At 39.1% G+C, this 16,878-nt stretch overlaps 1 protein-coding gene across 8 annotated transcripts in view; it reads left to right on the top strand.

Annotated features, from left to right (window-relative positions):
• Nucleotides 1–662: 662 nt before the first annotated feature.
• The window catches only part of STAU1 (staufen double-stranded RNA binding protein 1), a 50,761-nt gene continuing 34,545 nt past the window's right edge, over nt 663–16,878 (top strand). For 5 of the 8 annotated variants that reach the window (XM_087819157.1, XM_087819156.1, XM_087819153.1 and 2 more), the window contains exons 1-2: nt 663–745; nt 12,098–12,168. The gene's annotated coding sequence lies outside the window, so the exon portion shown is untranslated. Of the gene's footprint in view, nt 746–12,097; nt 12,169–16,878 lie in introns of those variants that run through there. The other 3 variants (XM_087819158.1, XM_016221694.2, XM_016221692.2) reach the window with 3 other exon arrangements.

Raw genomic sequence — 16,878 nt, 5'->3', positions numbered from 1 at the left:
GAGAAATAGTAATCTGGTACTTCTTCCCTTTTACTATAAAAGATACTGATTTTATTTTTGTGTTTTACCCCCACTTAGAACGTAAGCTCCCTGAGGGCAGGAATTTTTGTCTTTCTCTTTACCACCACACTGCTCTTTGCACACAGCAGGCGATTAATAAACACTTAAGGAGGAATTGAAGGAAGGAGAAAAAGGAGGAACGGGGTGGGGGCCGCGGGTAAGGCGGAGAAGAAAACCGGAAGAAGGAACGTGGGTGAGGGAAAAAAAAAAGGCCCAGCCCCACTTCTCGAGAGCCGCCCAGACCCATCTCCCATCGGAACTACAACTCCCAGCAGATCCCAGCGCCCAAGGCAGGACTATGAGGCTCAAGCGGGACCAGGCCCCAGCCCGCTAGGCTCCCGGCGTGCCTTGCGAGCGCAGGAGCTGCCGCCGCGCCCGCTGGAACTTGTGGTCCGGACTGCGGGCAGGAGCTGCGGGCGGGCATAGGCCCCTCCCCCGTCACTTCCTGCGGGGCTGCGGGCGCTGGAGCGGCTTCTTAGCGTTTGCGCCCGCGGCGGCCGCGTCTGGTTCGGCTTCCCCTTCCTCTGACCCACGGCCCGCTGGCGCCCGCCTCCTCCCTGGCCACTCCGCCTATTCCCTGCCGCCGTCCCTTCCTTCTCTCCCTTCTTCCTTCCTTCCTTCTCCTTGCCGCCGCCGCCGCCGCCCAGGACCGCCGGTCGGAGGACGAGCTGCCGGCAGCAGCCAGGTGAGGCGGCCGGGCAGGGCCTGACGGGGCCCGCGCGGGCGCTGCGGCCGCGGGGAGGTGAGCGGCGGGTGGGGGTGCCTAGGCCTCGGCGGGACTGCGCGTCCAGACTCCTTCCCCGGGCCTCCCTCAGCCCGCGGGGCCTTCCCGGAGGAGGAGGATCCTCCTGCGCCCCCCACGTCGGGGCGCACTGCGGCCTGGACCCTGGTCGCTCCCAGTTCCTCTGCCCCTTGTTGTGGCCAGAAACAGGTGCCACGCCGCCTTTCCTCATTCCTCCTCGCGCGCGGCAACGCCGAAGCTATTCTCAGGGCGGGGGCGCAGGGTCGCGGCTTCAAGCCCTTGAGGGCCGGAGCATCTAAATTGCCCCAGCAGGGTCTGTAGCATAGTAGTTAGGAACACCGCCCAGGTGTCCGACGCGGGTATTAATCCCAGCTGTGCCCTTTTAGGCAAGTCGTTTAAACTCTGTGTCTTGGTTGGGGGCTAATGCCGTCCCTGCCTCTTAAGGCTGTTAAGGTTCAGTGAATTGGGGCGTGTAAAGCGCTTATCAGAGTGCCAGACCCACAGCGTGTCCCAATAAACCGTCTGCATAATTTATTAGCGTGATATTAAGCTATAACTTAGTGGGTAGAGTGGACAGAAGTTGACCTACCTCCTCTTTTGGTTTCCTTAGGGGCAGAAATGTTCAGCGTGCCCACTTCCAGTGCCGGTTTATTATTTGGAGGGGTTAATGTCTGAAAGGGGTGGGAGTGTGCGTTTAATTGGGACACTCTGTAAGCAGGCAGTCTGTAAAAGATGCTGTTATTTCCGTCTCGGCTGAGCCAACTGCAAGATTTTCACCAGGTCCCTGTTTTCCTGCCATCATCCGGCTTCTTGTTGTCATTCCATTCCTGGGAAAGTTGCTGGCAGAAGCTTTGAGTGTTCAGCAAACCTTTTTGGAGCTCCTGCTGTGTGTCAGGCTCTGGAGGCGGGTGTACGAAGCTGGAAAACGTCTGTCCTTTCTTGCACTACATCTCTAACTTCTAACTTTTTTTTCGCTGCAGCTGTGCTTTCATTCCCTCGTCCTTGTTGGCCGACTTTCCTTTTAAGCCCTTGCCCCACCTCCGTGTCGCAGTATTGCTTATGTGGAAGTTTTCTCCTGTTCCGGCGAAGATGTGTACTTCAGACTGTTCTGCCCCTGTTCTCTGGCTGTGGGGACGTTTTTAAGGTCACTCTTCCCTTCTGCTTGTAGCTTTAATTGTTTAGAGGGTGATGGAAATAGGGTTAAACAAGATTTTTTGGTTGATTTTGGTCTTTCAAGAATCGGTGTGCTTGCCAAATGTAAATGACATTGCTGCTTGTTGAAGTAAAAACTAAAAATACAGTTGGATTGTAGAGGGAGCAGTTTCAGTCATCCTGGTAACAGGTGGGATTTATAAAACAGCAACTCTTAAGAAATACTGAGTTTCTTTTAATTCCATACTTAGTTGTTTAGGTGTACCCTTCATTAAGGAAATGACTCACAGAGGTTCAGATTTACAAAAGACTAAGAAGTGTGTGTTTGTTCAATTCAGTGATCCTCCTGTACATTGTATTATTTTAAGTGGATTTCCTACTGAACCTTACACTGTTTTGATTTACACCCATCTCTCATTAACACACATGATGCACAGTGACCTCTCTGTTTTCGACATTTTCTTAGAATTTTCCGACACAGTCTTACCATCATTTCTAGTTTAAAATCTTGGTTTGGATGACTCTGAAAACACCCAAGCAAACAACTATACAAGCAACAGAAGACATAGCATGTCTTCTGCCATAATTGAAAATTGTAATGTTTGGGAAGTAATGTTTTAATATTGCATTGGATAACCTCATTTTTAAAAAATATCTTTTTGTTATGGAAAACATACAAAGTCAATAGTATAGAGAATCTCCATATATTGGTCACTCAGCTTTGACAATTGTTAACTCAAAGCCGGTCAGTCTTGTTACGTGTAGCGCCCCCTCCCCCAAACTGGGTTATTTTGAATCAAATCCTGGACATATAATTTTACTAGATTGCCCCATACTCTTACTCTGTCACAAAATTTACTTTTAGTACAATCACAGTTCTCATTTTGTTTGTTGGGCAGCAGGAAAAAAAAAATGAGTAGCCAAATTAGCTCTTGATTCAGTGCTTACCCCCTTCAAAGTTATATCCAAAATACTTCCTTGCTTCTTTGTGTACAAAAGCAGCAATTCTTAAGCTATTAGTGATTATAATTGAAAAGCAATCGGAAATACAGATATCCCTAATCCTGTTTTGGTGGAGAGACCTACTTGTTAAACCACTTTTAATGGAGAATAGCTTTGTGTCAAAGTTAAACAACAGTTAATAATTCATAATAACTTTCAGAGTTTCTTTACAGTCCTTATGTAAATATGCTGCTATCACCTTAGGTTAAGAATTAAGCAAAGGATATTTGATTTCAAAACTGTTGTAGAATTATTTTCCAATACCCGACTTCCCCATCTGTTGTATTTACAAACAAATTAAGTTTGAATTCATAGCATAGATGTTCATGTTTTTCTTGTCTAAAAAGAAATCTGTCCTAGAGTGGAAGTTGACAGGAATATTGTTTGTCATTATAATTTAATTTTCACATTTCTGGTCATGAACACCAGCTTTTAGATCAGTAACATTGTCATTTCAGTTGTGTAGGTTTATTTTTGAGCTTGATCAGGCATGGTGAAAATATGTTATGTTTCAGTTATTACAACCTGAGAGATGGGGAGAGATATGCATACCTCTTAAAATTAGGGGGGAAAATCCAATTTGGTGTCTAAGAAAGGACACAAAATGTACTTTATTTTTAGAAATGTTTAGTGCTTCCTAGTAGGCTTAAAGTACAACTTTTATGCTTTTGGAATTGTCACCTTAAATACTGTACAATTTGTTCAGACTAAATTGTTGTCTCTTAAAATTCAGCCAGAAAGCTCATTTATATACAGATTATCTTAAGTTTAAAAATGCGTATGACTCATAGAATTCCTTCCCCTCCTCCAATTCTGAAGTCCAACCATTAACGTTATTCTGGGTATAATCATTAAACATGGGACTATCCTGTGCTGCTTCATCCAGAATCTCTTCCCCATAAAACAATGAAGAAGTATTTAATGTAGAGGCACAGAGTGGATCTCAGCTTGCAGGGCAACTTTCTATGATGCCCTTTTACTGGATGGAGTGAGAGTGAAATTTACCAGTATAAAGATGAAAGTTTCATGAAAAAAGGTATCTTTTTGTGGGATGTCATGGGGCCTTGTTTTTATGAACCTCCAAACTGGATCATCTTATTTCAAATCCAATTTAGTGACACAGAATTGCTCAATTTGGGGAAATGTAAACTCCTCCCCTCAAATGAGAGCTTTTGGCCTTGCTCTCTTTCTCCCAGAATGGGATTTTGGAGCAGTCAGAAGTTTTTAGAGAATTTTATGACAGATTTTATTCTACACTAGACCTAAGACAGGTGGTTTTAAATTAACTTGTGGTGAGCCCTGATGATGTGGCTCAGTGGTTGATTGTCAACCCATGCACCAGGAGGTTGCTGGTTCGATTCCAGGGTTTAGGGCTTGATCCCCAGTGGGGGGGCCTGTAGGAAACAGCCAATTGATGTTGATGCTTCTCTCTCCCTGATGTTTCTATCTCTGTCTCCCTTCCTCTCTCTCTAAAATCAATTAAAAATATATATATTAAATTAACTTGTGGCGATGGAGACCTTTGTGGTTAATATGCCTCCACTGCAATTTTCTACTTGAGCTTTTCCTTAAATAAAACTATCAAAATTAAGACTATATAGCGTTTATGCTATCCTGAAAAATGTAATTTATAAGTTAAGAGACTGAACTATGAGTAGACATGGTTGCTGTGGTTATTTTTACTGAATATTTCATTATGAAAAATTTCAAATATATTACAGAGTTTAAAGAATTTTAATGTCACCTCTATACCTGTCACCTACCCTCTGCCATTAACATTTTATTACCCTTGCATTATCACGTCTTTTCTGTTGCTCTGTCTCTTTTAATTCATTAATCCATTTTATTTTTGATGCATTTCAAAGTAAATTGCAGTTATCAGCACATTAAAGACTTCAGCATGCATGTCTACCACAATTAGTTTTAAATTGAAACAACTCTATAAGGCATTCTTAGATCTTTAAAAGATTTGATTTGTTTCCAATTTTGCTTTGACTCCAGAACTCTCTGCTTTTTTCTTTTTGAATGTTGCTAATTTTTTTTTTTTTTTTTAAGAGAAGAAGGGGGAGAGAGAGAGAGAAATTGATGAGAGAGAAACATCAACATCAATCTGCTACCTTCTGCATGCCCCCACTGGGGATCCAGCCTACAACCCAGGCATGTCCTCTGACCAGGAATTGAACCATGACCACTTGGTTCCTGGGTCAACTCTCAACCACTGAGACACACCTGGCCAGGCCAGAACTCTCTGCTTTTTAAAGGAAATTGTCTAATGAACTTTTTGCACCAAGATGTGCTTATCAGTAAATCAAGTATTACAAACCTTGAATAATGTTGGCCAAATCCTATGTTCTCACCTACTAAGGAGAAAATAGGATTATAATATATAGCTATGTTGATTTTAAATGTCACCAGATGGATGGTTTGGATATCTCTTCTGCCCACAACTTAGTGCTCTGAACTAAAAAACCTTACCAAAGGAAATTATTTTTAAAAAATAGTAAAATTGGATATATTCCTAGAAGTGGGATCACTGGGTCAAAAGGCAGCTCCATTTCTAATTTTTTGAGGAACCTCCAAACTGTTTTCCATAGTGCTTGCACCAGTCTGCATTCCCACCAGCAGTGTACTAGGGCTCCACTGTCTCCGCATCCTCGCCAGCAGGAGTCGTTTGTTGATTTGTTGATGTCCTGAAACACTAATCAGAAAGAATATATGCACCCCTATGTTCATAGCGCAATTTACAATAGCTAAGATCTGGAAACAGCCCAAGTGCCCATCAGTAGATGAGTGGATAAAAAAGCCGTGGGACATATACACCGTGGAATACTACGCAGCTGTAAAGAAGGAGGATCTCGTACCCTTTGGGATAGTATGGATGGACCTGGAGAAAATTATGCTAAGTGAAATAGGCCAGGCAGAGAAAGACAAACATCACATGATCTCGCTTATATGTGGAATCTAAAGAACTTAATAGACTGATGAACAGAATAGATTCAATGACATGGATGCATAGATCAGACTGAGGAATGTCAGAGGGATGGAGGAGGGTGGGTGGGTGGCGGGGGAGAGAGTAACCAAAGAATTTATATGCATATATGCACAACCCAAGGGCACAGACAGTGGTGGGAAAGGGACTGGGGAGGGGGGTGGGATGGGATGGAATGGGTCACTGGGGAGAAAAAGGGACATCTGTAATATTTTAAACAAAAATAAAATTTAAAAAATAGTAAAATTGAGAAATTATTGCAAATAGCTTAATTTTTGTTTTTTAAATATATATTGATTTCAGAGAGAGGGTGAGAGAGAGAGAAACATCAATGATGAGAGCCGTCATTGATTGGCTGCCTCCTGCACGCCTCCTACTGGGGATCGAGCCAGGCATGTGCCCTGACCGGGAATCGAACCGAACCGTGATCTCCTGGATCCTAGGTGGATGCTCAACTGCTGAACCACGCCCAGCCGGGCTAGATTAATTTATTTTAAAAATATTTACATTCCCATAGTAGTAAATAAGGTTGATATAAAAGTGATTTATGTCACCAGAAAAGTGGAGGTAGAAGCAAATTCTCTGCAGGCTTTATTATGTTGTTATTTTTTTACTCCTAAGCCAAGGATATTTTTTCCATTGCTTTTCAGAGTGGAAGGTGTGGGAGAGAGAGAGAAACATTTATGTGAGAGAGACATGTTGATTGGTTGCCTCTCACACTCTCCCCAACCGAGGCTAGGAGTCAAGCCTGCAACCAAGGTAGTATGTGCCCTTGGCTGGAATCAAACCCAGGACCCTTCAGTCTGCAGGCCAATGCTCTAACCACCGAGGCAAACCGGCTAGCGCTTAATTATGTTTTCCAGAATTACACACGTTCATTCATTTGTTAAAGGAGTATTTTCAGGGTGCTCCCCCAGAATATATTTAATGAAAGCAAAGGTAGGGAAATCTTTCCAAGAAAGTATTTGCTTTCAATTAAAAATTAGTCTTCTGAATATTACATCTGTGGCTCATCTGCTTCTGTTTAATATGGAATCTGATTTGGGAGAGAAATGTGATGATGACTTTGTGAGTTTATAGCAGTAATGGAAGGAAGCAAAACAGGCCATTTTATAAAATATGCAGAGGTCATAATTGTCCTAGAGGTGTGTTTTTTTGTCATGTCTACCAGACTACAAACTCTTAAGAAAATCTATTTAAGTGCCCTTGGGTCTTTTCCTTAAACCAGATTGTCTCCCTCTTTGATGTAGCTTTTAGAACTGGTTGCCCAGTGAGCAGGTTGATTTTAGTCAGCATGTTCTCTCTTCCCATTTAATGTGTTATTTTACAAGTGGTGTGTACCTGTAAGTTTATATAGATGTACATGCAACTAAGCACAGGATTGGTGAATTTGCTGGATAATAATATTTGCTACTATTTATTGAGTGATTTCTTACCACGTGCCAGGTTAGGATTACCGGGTGAAGGTTATTTGGATGCAGGAAAGGAATCTGAAAGGTCAGATTGAATTTATCTAATACAAAAGCTGCTGTTCATTGAGCTCTTCGTTTGTGCCAAGGGTTGAAGCAGACTATGTTGTGTTTCTTTTTCTTTTTTTTTAATTGAACTTATTGAGGTGACATTGGTTAATAAAATTATATAGGTTATTTTGTTTGTTTTTAATTAAGGTTATGCTGTATTTCTGATACTTGCAAATGTCTTTGCAGAGAAAGGGTCATGATAGCTGAGGATACTGAGGTCTGTCTAGGAGGACAGATAACTGGGGCTGGGTCCTGAACTCTTTCCACTGAACCATACTTTAATCTCTAAATATGTTCAGGTGCTTTTTGCTTAGGATAATTTATTTCCCCACTCACCCACCCACACACCCACCACAGCTAGGAAGGATTTTGTTCACTAGGACTTTAGAACAACTTGGGGAAAAAAAAGTGTGGTTTAGTAATGTTCAGTTTTTAAAATGAAACATATTTGTCATTCCCTTGAAATAGTTTGAAGATTTACAGTTTATTTTTGTTTGTTGTGATAAAGTGCTGCAGTCAAACTATAACTTTTAAGCTGATTCAAAGGTTTGGGGGAGTACTTAGAAGTAAATGGGGAGGAGGATGTTTCAGTAACCTTTGTGTTAAAGGAGGTTTTCCTGTAAATTACTGCTATAATCCTTTATGAAGTTTGTTAAAAATGATTTATTAACTATACACAAGGTTGTTGCTAAGAAAATTTATTTCTTTAGAATTATAATATTCTGCTTAATTGGAAGTGAGTTAATTGGAAGTTAACTTTATAGGGTTAGGAAGTTGTTGCTCTCTTTGCTCCCCAGCCATTTCTTTTCTTTCTGATGAATGTTTCAGGATTCTTAGGATACATTCGTAGGAGTGGAATCACTGGGTCAAATGGCACCTCCATTTCTAATTTTTTGAGGAACCTCCATACTGTTTTCCATAGTGGTTGCACCAGTCTGCATTCCCACCAGCAGTGTACCAGGGTTCCCCTTTCTCCACACCCTCGCCAGTACATGTCGTTTGTTGATTTGTTGATGGCAGCCATTCTGACAGGTGTGAAGTGATACCTCATTGTGGTTTTAATTTGCATCTCTCTGATGATTAGCGACGTTGAGCATTTTCTCATGTGTCTCTTGGCCATCTGTATGTCCTCTTTGGAGAAGTGTCTATTTAAGCCCTTTGCCCATTTCTTAATTGAGTTGTTTGTCTTTCTCTTGCTGAGTACTATGAGTTCTTTGTACACTTTGGAAATTAGCCCCTTATCAGATACATCCTTGGCAAATATATTTTTCCAGACCGTGGGGTTCCTTTATATTTTGAGGCTGTTTTCTTTTGCTTTGCAGAAGCTTTTTAGTTTGATGTAGTCCCATATGTTTATTTTTCCTTTTGTTTCTCTTGCCCTAGGAAATGTATTAGTGAAAAGTCCACTACGTGGGATGTCTGTGACTTTACTGCCTATGTTTTCTTCCAGGATTTTTATGGTTTCGTGACTTACATTTATCCCCAGCCATTTCTAACATCCATTTCCCAGCTAATGGTGTGAGGAATATTTAGTGTAATATTCTGTTTGGTATTGAACTGCGTCCTGAACAGTTTCTTTTTTAATTTCTTTGAATCGGTGGTCTTCTGAATAAGAAGCCTCTTTGGTTGTCCACCCAGGTAGTAGTAACTTCTTACGGCTAACCTTAAAAGGTTAGATCAATGAAATGAAATCTGCCTTTGGATTGGGGTTTTAGTGAGGTGGTGTATGAGTTTCCATTCTGTGTTTAACCTTAACTCAGGCAACTATGTAGTCTGTAATGACATAGGTGTGTCTCATTAATCATGAAAAGGTGGAAATGTGTCTTTTCTGGGGATGAAGTGAGCAGATACTACTACTTAAATTGTTACTCTAATGGCTCTCCTCAGGCATGAGCTTTATGATCTAGTCAGTCTGATTCACGTTTTTGCTTTTTTTTAATATATATATATCTTTATTGATTTCAGGGAGAGAGAGATAGAAATATCAATGATTACAGAGTCATTGATCGGCTGCAGCCCGCAACCCCGGGCATGTGCCCTGACCGGGAATCGAACCCCGATCTCCTGGATCCTAGGTCGACGCTCAACCTCTGAGCCATGCCTGGCTGTGCGATGTTTTTGCTTTTTTGAAGTTCATGCTTTCTATAGATTAAAATGAACTGAGGCATGTATTTTTTACCTTTGCAGATTCCACTCTGATAGAAATAAGGTCATTGTCTGTTAGTGCCATTGTGATTTTGTACGAAATGGTGGCAGTCCTTTCCTCTGTCAGAAAGAAAGATAATTTATATGTAATAATTCATCTGATTATGCTTGGATGCTTATGTTTGTTGCATAATTTAACCAACCTGCTCATTAAGGCTCCATGACCCTTTACCTAGATGACAGTCAAATATAGTGAGGTAAATACGTTTCCTTCTGGTTTGTAGAAGAGTGAACCTTTACAGTCTGGAACATTTAGAGTATGACTACTTCTAGGTACTAATTTCCCTGTTAACTGAGAATTTATCAATTTAAGTGCCAAACATTAAAAAAGAATAAAGTAAAAAATACTCTTTTTGGAAGGATGAGTCTTAACTTTGCTATAGTTTTTCTTTTTAAAATAGTGTCTTTTGAATGTGATTTATTAATATCCTTTTATAATATCAGTTACTGTATACCCTAAGAAAGTGATGTTCAACAGCTAACTTTGATATGGCATGTCACAGTTTATAAGCATTTGTCTACATTACGAGTTACTCAAGATTCCTATGATTATTTTATTAATCATGAAATTGGTGGAAGTAACCCCATTTAATACATTAAAAGGTTGAAGCCTGCAGGAGTAACTTGGTCAGGGTTTTTCATCTGAGCTCCCAAGTTGTGACCCAAACTTAGATCCCCAGCCAAGAGCTTTCTCCACCTTACCCAAACAGCTGTGTGCTAGCTGGTTTGCCCTTATCCTAAATCAACATTTTGCAGCCAAGAGGTCTTTTATGTTCTCTTGTGTCTTTTTTAGTTATGAGGTGATGTGTATTATAAATGATTTGTTACTGCTAATTAAAATGCCACTGTGAATTATTTATTTAAATTGGTGTTGGGTTCAAGGTTATTCCTATACAAATGTGAAGTCCACGAGGACAGAGGCTGTATCTCATTTGTGTGCTCTTCTCTCCCCAATGTCTAGAATAATGCCTGCAAATAGTAGGTTAATTATTTATTGAATGGATAAAGCAATGAATTTAATTTACTCTCTTGGATTCTAGTATTTTTTTTTTGAGTGGGAAAGAAAAGGGCAATTGGGTTTAACCCACAGTCTTTCTTCTCTACTGCTGATTGGAGTGCTATATACACATATTGGTAATAATCATACGGCTTTGGATTGTCATTTGAAAATGGTTGGAGGATTTAAAAAAATATTTACTTATGGAAGTGTGAATGTGTATATGAATCCAGCTATCACTTGTGTTGTGTAAAGATGTTTGAAATCCAAATGGTTGCAGACTGCTATATTTCCCCCCACCCCTCCTTTTCACTTTGCTTTGAGTTGTTGGTCGTTGTTTCTTACTATTTTCGTTATGTCTGACTTTAGCAGCTCCTTTTTTTTTTAAATCTAATTATTTAACTTCTGTTTTGGGCTAGAAACCTCAATAACCAAATCTGCCATACTTGTTCAACAGAGATGGGTTTGAATAGAGGAAAGCCCCATTGGTAAAAGATATGGGCTCTATTAGGTGGGTGGGCTTAGACATCTGGGCTGCTCAGAGGCCTTTTTCAGTTTCCATTCATGCTAATCTTTTGAATGGGTGTTATAGAACAAAGGGTTCTAGATTGGAAAGTTGTTAGTATAGTACACTGTTTACAAAAGGAAGACCTTGAGTTGTTAAAATATTGTAGAGCAAATGAGATCACTTGATTTTATTTATAAAATCATTTGGACAATAAAAAGCTGCATTTTATTTATTAAGTCACAGTAGCAGTGAGCAATTGAAATGAGCAAAATTATGTTGTAAAAATGCAAAAAGCATCTCAAGGTAAGGAATTCTATTTGCTACTGACTACTGCCATTTAAAGGGGGGGGGAACCTCTAGATAAAGCAGATCTGAAAGTTTGAGAATTATTAAACTCATATGTCACTTGAAATCCAGTTCTAAAGAAGGGTTATGATTTGGGTTTACTAGAGGTAATGTGCTTTTTCGTATTTTGTGATTTAAAGTAAGAATATTTATGTGCAAAGTGCCGTTTTGTAAAATTTCATGTCTAAATTGTATTTGCATCAACAAGCACATGGTAAGGGCGGGCATTTGTAAATAATGTATTTAGCCAGTAGTTAAACAGTTTAAAAATCAGGCTTTTGTGATGAGGGAGTATATGATGTCCAGTTCCTTCTTTAAAAAGTAAATCTTAGGTATTCACAGCTCTCTTATCAGAAAGTAATTGAGACTGAAAAGGAATTCCTACTGTCTCCTATGTTCATGTCTCTGCAGTTGTGCCTGTTTTAGACTCTAGAGTGTGTAGCTTCAAGCCAGGGGATCATGTTTTTGGAAACTTCCCTACTTGTAAATTTTAGGTTTCCCCAAAACTTTAGCAATATATATATTCATTTTTCAGAAAAAGATATCCTCTAGTAAATTATTATTTCTTATTTTCCAGGAGTTTTCTAACCACGTAACCTCTCAGACCTGAACCACAACAACATTGTTCCTGGAGCTCCTCTTTTTAAGGTACACATAATTTGGCTGTATAATTTCAGGCCTGTTCATAACTCATAATATTTTTAAATTTTTCAATGATTAGTATGGAAAACGACTTTTACTTCTGGCTATAATATTAGAGAAACAGAAGAGATTTTATACAGTTTGAATTTCTTTTTACTCTTGAGATTTAATTAAAAAGTGATTAAATGCAGGGAAATCGTTGGCAAGAATGTAAAACCCTCTAGCCAGCACTGCCATATACTTTAAATATAGAGGTGAAAATTCACTGTTGAAGTTGTCATTAACATTACTCGATCAATAAGCATCTTGTTTATAGAAACTTTTGTAGTTTGCCTTTGATTTCTCAGATTGTTTATATTAAACTTGTTTTTCAAACCTGTTTTCTGTCCTGAGATAGGGTTAGGATTCAAGTTTTGCTTACCACTGGCTGCTTTCGGTTATCTAGACCAAGAAAGTTTTATGAGTACTCCTAGGATTTTAGTGTTCTATCTGCAAAATACACCACATGTATTGACATTGCTTTGTGTTTTTTAGCACTTTCCCTCATTTTAGCACTTTTCCTCTAAGAACTGAAAGCACATCATCATATCATATTTCTGAGGTGGCAGTTAGTGGACAAATTAATCCAACTTCCTTTGGAATGAGGAAATTGAAGCATCAGGAAATTAGAGAAGTTGTACAAAGCTCAATGGATGGATTTACATTCATGACATTGAATTTGTATAATGCTTTTCTTTTCAAAGAACTGAATAACTTACCTCGCCTCAGGATTCCTTCAGGGTTTTAGTGCTCTGATTGCTGGGACTGAGGTTTTGTCAAATACCCCATTACCACGTGATTTAGGAAACTGAGGCACCGGATGTGACTTGCCAAGAGTTGGATGTGTAGTTGCTATCTGAGTTGGGAATAAAACTGAAAGCCACAACTCAGAAACTCAGTCTGATTTAATTTAAAATTGTTGGTTGCTACTCAGCAGCAAGGCTGGTTTCTCAGAAACTGGGTCTTGGCACTGATCTGTTTTGCATGAAGATGATGGTCAGTGCAGTCATGTTTCTAGGTAGATGGCACATGGTTAACACACTACAGTTTCCCTTTTCTGAAAGAAAAAGCCAGTTAACTGTTATGTGAACCAAGCCCTTTATTTAAGAATATGTCACAAGGTAATACTGTAGCATTGCCTGGCTGGGCGTGGCTCCGCAACTGAGCATGGACCTAGGATCCAGGAGATCGCGGTTCAATTCCTGGTCAGGGCACAGGCCTGGGTTGCAGGTTCAATTCCCAGTTGGGGGCATGCAGGGGACAGCCGATCAGTGATCACTCTCTCATCATTGATGTTTCTATCTCTCTTTCTCCCTCTCCCTTTGTCTCTCTGAAATCAATAAAGATACATATTTTTAAAAAGTCTCTAGCATATTATAAATAGATACTCATTTTGGTTGGTTTAAAACATTTTTCTGTGTTTTTATAAGTTTAGATTTTAAAAACACTTCCAGTTTATAAAAATAACGTGTTTGAATTTAGTTATTTTTAAGGATTTCTCTAGGGAAGGGAAGAGGGGAGCATAATAAAGTTTCAGAGCTAGAAAAGAAAGTTAAGATTTGCAGCTTGTTAGCCTGCAGAGGTAATTTTTTTTTTTTTTCCACTTTAGTAAAAAGTATGGTGTGATGGTTTTTCTAGGATGAACAATTAATAGTGAATTCTTTTTTAGGAAGTATTTCTTTAAATGGACCACCCAATGGTTACATTTGTGTGGAAAGAAAATCTTCCCTTGCCCAGTTGGCATTGGGCCAACTGTGAGACAGGGGCCACATTCAGTCACTTATATTGGATGCAGAGGTCTTGAATAGCCTGGGTTATTTCCAGGCATTATTTTTGGCTGATTTTATTGTTTTATAAGTGATTGTGTCTTGTCAGGGTTACTTTTCCTGTCTTCCTCTTGAGCACCAACTGCATGATGGTCTTTTTTCCCTCTCTTTTAAGTAATTTGGTCATATTTCTTTTAAAGAAACCTTTTAGTATTGTGATTTGACATATGGGCCTGCTATTGGACATTATTTGCTTGATGTTGTCTTTTTGGAAATTATTTTGTACATTGATAGTGATTTCCATGTTTCTATAATTGTGGGTGCCTTGTCTACAGGGGTTTGGGTAATTACTGGAATCAATGAATTGCTGTTTCCTAAGGGGCAGGGGATGGTAGGTGCTGATGGTGGGTGAAGTTGGGGAGTGAGTTTACTTGCAGAAAACATACAACCACATTGTAACTAGAAAGATGTGTCAGAAAAGTATCTTGCAAATAACTGTTAGATCGAAAGGTATTTTAGGTGTATTTCAAGGTTATTGTAGGAAAAGTGATTTCTTCCTTAACTTTTTCCGTGGTGTTGACAAAGTTTCTCTGAGAATGGCGCCTCTCAAAAATTAAAGAGAACAGATGGATGGATTTACAATTGGTTGCTTAAAAATCTCTTCTGTCTTTGAGGAAAACTTTAACAAATTGATTCTGTCACTGAAGAATGTATATTCTGCCATATGAGTGTACATGTAGTAGATTCTTAATAAATTTCTGTTGAATATTGAATGAATATATCCTAAAGTTGCTGTTGATACTGCAAGTGCTTTATCATGGCAAGGAACTGGAGTACTTTGTGTCTGTGTCCCCATACTACACAAGATTTAATAAAGGACTTTGATGGGGAGATATTTAGTGAAATGTATGTGGCTATCTTAAAATCTTGTCTAGAATTGGGATGACTTTTTTTTTTTTTTTTTTAACACATCTTGTTTGGAGACATCACTTACTGGAATGGCAAATGATGTGTTGATTATACAAAAGTACAGATATGTCGTTATAAGTCATGAGTTAATTCAGTTAAAAATTAGGTATTAAAAATGATGTTTTTCTATATTTGTTGAAGTAGTTATGTCATACTACAGTGATTTAATAATGTTAGTTGAGAGTGAATAAGACTAAACGTTATTGCAGATAGTTCTATAAACTATTTCTAGAAGGGTGTGCCTTGTGTATTAAACAAATCATCAAGTCATTCAGACTGTACTAAGCATGGCCTAGTCTTGGTAGATTCACTGCTTAGTGAAGAATATGCATTTTGTGTCTGATCACTTTTTAGCACATCATGTATAATTTTTAAAAATGCTATTGTAGAGTTTATGTGCCCATATTCTTCTTCCCACAACCCATTAAAAAGTACTTGGCACTTGTAAAATGGAAGCTGCCAGCCAAGGTGAGACTGTTTTTATGAGATTTTTTGTGTCACCAAGCCAAAGTAAGGACCCAGGAAGGTTTGGGCAGAGGAAAGGCCTGGGGAGGGGAGGCTTGGAATTAGGAGTCTTTTGAAAAGAGTTACCTGTAATTCTGGTTTATCACCCCTCTTTGTGGTTATGGTGCTGATATGTGCTTCATAAGTTTTGGATTTGAGAATAAGATGAATGTGTTTTCCTGAGTTGTGTCTAAAACTCTTCAAATAGGAAAAGACCAAGGCTCTCATCTGTGCTGGAGACAGGAGGCAGGGAAATGGCAGCACAACATAGGCTTAACAGTCAAAGGTGGTTTCAGTGCTGGGAAAAACTGAGGAGTCTTTGTGTTTCAAACTTTTCAACCTAATTTTACTGTATGTAAAACACTGTTCTTCTATAAGAAGACTCTAACAGTATTTTAATCTCTCTTGAGTCCCTAATTTATCTAGTAGAAAACAATCCTAAAAAATGGGTTAAAAAGAAAAAACAAGATTTCAGTTAAGGATTTAATCTTCAGGACAGAGTACTGTTCAGCACTAGGTTCTAAATTTATACAGAAGTAATATCCAAAATTCCATGATTCTCCTGAAGGGCTGCTGTGAGCTATATAAAGGGTAGTAGTCAAAAGCTTTATTTGTTCTTTGAATTATGTGGGTAAACAATATGTTTCCTCCCATTTATAACTATGATAGTTGCCTGGCTTCTCTTTGGGAGAGGAGCATCTGTTTGGGTAAAATATTAGCATCTAGTTTTTTAGAGCCTTTGAGATGAAGAGGGGATTTTCTTTTTCTGTGTAAGAAAATATATAAGCTGCGTGTTACATTAGTAAGGTTTTATTTTGTGGGTTAGTGTATGTGTACTTGAAACAACATCCTTGCCCCCTCTACCCACTAGATACCAGTAGGTCCCTGCGTCCTCCAGTTGTTACAACCAAATAATGTCTCCAGATATTGTCACGTGTCTTTAGGGAACAAACTTACCCCCTCGTTAGAACCACTGCTTTAGATTCCCTTTTCAAGCCTAAAGACACATAAAAGTGTTAAATTAGCAAATGACTAAAAATTTACTAGCAAATGAGTACTGTTTGTTGGATTTTAGTATTGGTCATGTTGTTGGAAATTAAAATTTGTAAAGTGCACAGCCTTATTAGGAGAGTTTAAAATTTTTTTATTATGTTTTGAACTACTTGTTTCAACCAATTGTTATAAAGACATAACTTCAGGTGAACTTGAGGTTAACATTTTTGTGACAGTCTTATTTAAAAGCCTGTTTGTTCCCTTTCTCAACTCCTAGAAAACCTATATATTTTTGTCTGTGATGAAAATGCTGGCAGTGGGCCTGCTGTAGACAGCATTAGCCAGAAAAGATCCCTTTGGGCCCCTCCCTTTCTAAATTTCATTCATTCATTCATTCATGAGTCTCAGACTCTCAGAGCTGCCCAGAGCAGAGTTGGGTTGCTGC

This window comes from Miniopterus natalensis, chromosome 7 (assembly GCF_054644295.1).
Source record: "Miniopterus natalensis isolate mMinNat1 chromosome 7, mMinNat1.hap1, whole genome shotgun sequence".
Lineage (NCBI taxonomy): Eukaryota > Metazoa > Chordata > Mammalia > Chiroptera > Miniopteridae > Miniopterus > Miniopterus natalensis.
Note: the sequence above shows the minus strand (reverse complement) of the source record. Positions and strands in the feature narration are given on the sequence as shown.